General features: G+C 43.0%; 1 pseudogene; it reads left to right on the top strand.

The window, feature by feature from the left end:
* Positions 1-572: 572 nt before the first annotated feature.
* On the top strand, positions 573-1,725 carry LOC147718821 (protein EOLA1 pseudogene; annotated as a pseudogene).
* Positions 1,726-5,287: the final 3,562 nt, after the last annotated feature.

The raw sequence follows: 5,287 nt of genomic DNA, 5'->3' as shown, positions 1-5,287 counted from the left end.
GGCTGAACGGAATTATTTGAAATTTGGTTCGCAGATTACGCTTTTCTTTAAATGGTGTAAATCCGTCCAGTATTTGCTGAGAAAATTGCATTTAAAATCAATTATATATCTATAAGCGCGCCCGCGTGCGCGCACTGTCCCCGCCTGCCTGCTTGAAATGGGGCCGCCGCGCTGCCCGCGGCGACCTGGAAGTGCTGGGGCCGGCCGGCCAATCCCAGCGCGGCCGGCTGGAAATGCCCGCCCCCGCCGCGAGGGGGAAGAAGGAAGATGGCGGCTGACTTTGCAGGGCTCCCATGATGGGAGGGAGCCCTGCCACCTGTAAGAGAAGCGTCATCTGCGGCTGACTGCCCAGCTGACTGCCCAGCTCGTTTTTGTCCCCGCCTGCCTGCCTGAAATCGGGCCGCCGCGCTGCCCGCGGTGACCCGGAAGTGCTGGGGCCGGCCGGCCAATCCCAGCGCGGCCGGCCGGCAATGCCCGTCATGTCAGCCTAGGGAGGTCCGGTGCCTGCCGCGGAGGGAGCGCTGGCCGCCTCCCTCTGGTGCTGTCAGTGGAGTGCGGTCAGAGCCTAACGATCTTCTTCTCTTTCATAGTCCATTCCCCGAATACGATCTTCCCGAATGTCGTTCGGGCTGACAGCCATAGCGTGGTTGCTGTAAAAAGATTCATGTATTTACTTTCCAGCGCTACGTGCATTTCCCCAAACACGTTACTGTGTAGAACAGATTCCTGTTGAATATCCGTACAAGAGAAGGTGAAATGCTGGTACAAGTTGGTGTTCCATTTAAACTTTCTGCCAGCGGTCTTCATCTTTTCTGACTTTCCTTCCACTGAAAAGAACGAAGATTTAAGGCAGAGCGGAGGACAGATACAACAGGAGACGGAGAGAACTGAGTGACATCAGAGGCATGAAATATGGCTGCCTCTCCTTCCGGCAACCGTATGCTGGATTGGTTTTGAATGGAGTCAAAACATTGGAGACTCGCTGGCGACCTGTCCTGGCCGAGTACTCAACCTGCACTATTGCTATTCACATCGCCCATAAAGACTGGGAGGATTGTGCTTGGAAAGATATTCTTCTAACTAACCTTGGCATGTCACCGGCTGAAATTGACAATTTGTTATATTCGGGGGAGAGATTTGGCAGAGGAGTTATCGCTGGGCTGATTGACGTGTGAGACACATGGCAGTGTCCTGAGATTTTAAGCCCAGAAGAGTCTTTTGAACTTGGATGCAAAGCCCTTCTGACCGGCCTAGAGCAAAAGTATTTGACTGAAGTATTTAATCCAAGATGGCTGCTGGAACCAATTCCTGCCAAGGGGTCAAAAGATGTAGGGCAGGTGAACATTACAGATGAATTCATCCCATCGTCTCGCTAGAATTGTTCATGCTGTTGATTTCAGACTAATGTAACCTTTTTAAACACGTACATGTATTTGTAATTTAATCAACATCAATTGGCAGCCTAATGCTTTAAAATTCAAGTGTCATGTTTCTTTAAATGGGCTTACAGTTTTGCAATCAAATAGGTTTACATTTAAGTTAGAAAAGTGTACATTGTCAAATATATTATATTAGCTGCAGGAAGAATAGGAATTTAATAGGCTCATTTATAATTGTTATCATCACTTATTCTCTCAGTGTTTTAATTGGTAATATGTAGTGGCAGCTTCTATTAGGATTGCCTTTTTGCGCATTTGATAACTATTAATTAGTTGTATGTGAATAAATGAACCTTTTCTGAATTAATAATAATATTTGTTTGCCCATTGCTGACACCGCGAAGCCTCCTCTCCCTAGAACCGGAGCATGCACATCAGGCTGCGGGAGGCGGGTGCTGGGCTATTGTCAGCGAACACCGCCATGACAGGGAGGGGAGAGCAGGGGGCTGGGAGTGGGGGAGGAAGGGAGAGAGCGGGGGTGGGGTACAGGGGCAAGGGGACTCGAGGGGTGCTCAAACATCACGGGGAAGAAAGGGGTTGCCTATCGAACCTGGAAGTCCCCGGAAATAAATGGCAACTCTTCTTTTGCCAAAGATATTAACATAATTCGTTTTCCTTTCTCCCTCTTTAAAGCAGCCATCAAACCCACGCAACACATATATTTCTCCTTGCAGCAACATTTCCCTATAGGGGTGTTTAGTGTCTGTCGATGTATGGGAGCAGATACACTAGGCTTGATTGGGGGGATGGGCCAGGGCTTTAGAGAGAAGAGAAGGGCCCTGGCATAATATATAGATATATATATATATATATATATATATATATATATATATATATATATATATATATATATATATATATATATATATATATATATATATATATATATATATATATATATATCAGCTTTTAAAAAAACAATGAAATTCACTGAAAAAAACATAGGTTATAGACTATATATAGTTAGGAATTAGCCTTTAAAAAACCTTGGAAATTCACTAAAAAAACCATAGGTTTTAGGCCTTATATAGTTAGGAATTAACATATAAAAAAAACCATTGAAATTCCTCCTATTTAGTTAGCTGGACATTTTATTGATATAAAACCAATGAAATTCCACATATAGTTAGTTGCACTAACTATATATTTCACGCATCCGCAATCCAATGCTGATGATGTCACATATTACATCATTCATGACATGGTCAGTGACATCACTGATGACATCACTGATGACAGCTCATTTAACATCAATGATCACACCACTGATGACATACTTCAAGTGATAATACAATGCACCTCCTTACACTCTAATATAACCTCTGTTACACCTAGTGTATCATTTTTGAAACTATTGACACACCAATACCATTTACTACATACGCACTCACTGATTCCTACATGCACATTCATTTATTCACCCATAAGGTCACTCGTACATACAGTCACTCATCATTACAACACTATCATATGCACTCATACACCTATGCAGACACTCACACACTGCCACTCATCCATGGAGTTACTCACATACCTACTCAGTCCTGTAAAGAATCAATCACACTTTGATTTCTTCATCTATACAGTTAAACACAAAACAGCTTACATTTTCACAGATATACTAACACATACTTACTTACTTATACAATCAAATCCTTCATCCATACTCTTATACATCCACTCATTCTTCAATATGTAAAACATATTTAAACTTTACAAAAACACACAGACAATGGATGATGTCATCAGTGATGTCACTGACCATGTCATGAATGATGTAATATGTGACATCATCAGCATTGGATAGCGTATGCGTGAAATATATAGATAGTGCAACTAACTATATGTGGAATTTCATTGGTTTTATATCAATAAAATGTCCAGCTAACTATATAGGAGGAATTTCAATGGTTTTTTCTATGTTAATTCCTAACTATATAAGGCCTAAAACCTATGGTTTTTTAGTGAATTTCCAAGGTTTTTTAAAGGCTAATTCCTAACTATATATAGTCTATAACCTATGGTTTTTTCAGTGAATATATATATATATATATATATATATTCACTGAAAAAAACATGGGTTTCACACATGTTATAGTTAGCTGGACATTTCACTCACACAAAACCATTGAAATTCCTCAGTTATAGTTAGTTCAGCTAACTATAACTTGTGCGCCCGTAATGTAGTGCTGATGACGTCACATATTACATCACTCATGACATAGTCAGTGACATCACTCATGACATCACTGGTGACATCTCAAATGACATCGGGGACTAATTAACATCAAAGCACGGGAGCTCTAGCTTTGCTTTTTTGTGGATACGCGCATCCCGCGAATTAAAAAAAAACTTGGGGGGCCTTGGGGGTCTTTATGGGGCCCCTAAGCAGGCCTAGGGGCTCAGGGTGTTTCTAACCTGCCCCCTTTTCTTGTTTTGCGCATTTCTTTTTCTGTTTTCTTGTGCCTCGATTCTACCAAGGCACAAGATGGCTGCCAACCCTTCCTGGTTTGGAGTGTTGACAGCCAATTAGCATAAAGCTTGTGCTCGGGAGGGTACGCGTACAGTACTTTGTCCATAGATATATCTATGATTTTACTTTTGATTTTGTCAGGAAATACTGCACGGATTTCCACCATTTAACAAAAATCGTAATCTGCGAACCAAACTCTACCTTTTTGCCAAATTTAGTGTAATTCTGCTCAGCAGTTTGGGCTGTAGATGCGTTTAAAGGTCCCTATGGAAAATTGCATGGGGAAAACACCTTTTGGGACCCCCTTTTTTCTTTGCCCCCCGCTTCACGAATCACCCCAAAACTTTCAGGGAAGGAGCAGAGCGGAGCGCCCCATCTTCTTGGAGAATTTTGCGAAGAGTCGTCGACCGGTGCCCAAGTTATTCCAAATGGAATGTTGCAGTTTTCCTATAGAAAATAGGTCCTAACTATTTATTTATTTCATTTATTTATTTATTGGTTTGTATAGCGCTGGAATCAACTCTCAGTGGAGTATCTCTGCGCTTTACTATAACTATCTACCGCCAGTAGGTAATATACGCAATGGCGGAATAAAGAAACTTGCTGGTATCCAGAGCATGTGTCAGACCTGTTTTTTAGTGAAAGCAGGATTGGAGGAGGATATTAAAGCGGAGATCGGCTCCGCTTTCTGACACGCCCCTCGGTCTGGAGCTCCGCATCAACCGACAAACTGTGGCAATGGATGATGTGCTTGGAAGGCACAATGCGGCGCCCCCCAACCCGGAGTGTCTCAAAGGTTTTGGGGAGAGGGAGCAGACAGTATGTCTGTTTAATGGACTTTCCAGCAATGATGGAAGCCGCCAGCGTTTTCCCGCAATGCCAAAAGGAGCCGACACTGCAAGCATTATTATGTGTGAAGTTAGGTCACTGTACCTCATTCTTACTGCCTGTTGGTTCCATATTGCGGGACTCGATGCACTTCACCCGAGGTCTCTTGGTGGGAATAGCGGCAACAACGATCTGAGGAACATTCCCTGTCCGCTTTCAGTGAGAGTGATTGCCCGCCAATGAGAAGACTCGGTTAGCAGCTTAAAAACAGCAGCTTCGGAGCATTTCATCTTGGCAAATTTCAGCGAGCACCCGGCACTGATGAGGCACATGCCGAAACGCGTCTGCCGGAGGCTGATTCTTGTGCACACACGAAGTGTGAATTATGTGTGCAATGGCGGAATAAAGAAACTTGCTGGTATCCAGAGCATGTGTCAAACCTGTTTTTTAGTGAAAGCAGGATTGGAGGAGGATATATATATATATATATATATATATATATTATATATCAAGCAAGTGGCAAGTGTAACCTCCCAGGCTCCGACTG

The sequence above is a fragment of the Lissotriton vulgaris genome, chromosome 4_1, assembly GCF_964263255.1.
Source record: "Lissotriton vulgaris chromosome 4_1, aLisVul1.2, whole genome shotgun sequence".
Taxonomy (NCBI): domain Eukaryota; kingdom Metazoa; phylum Chordata; class Amphibia; order Caudata; family Salamandridae; genus Lissotriton; species Lissotriton vulgaris.
Note: the sequence above shows the minus strand (reverse complement) of the source record. Positions and strands in the feature narration are given on the sequence as shown.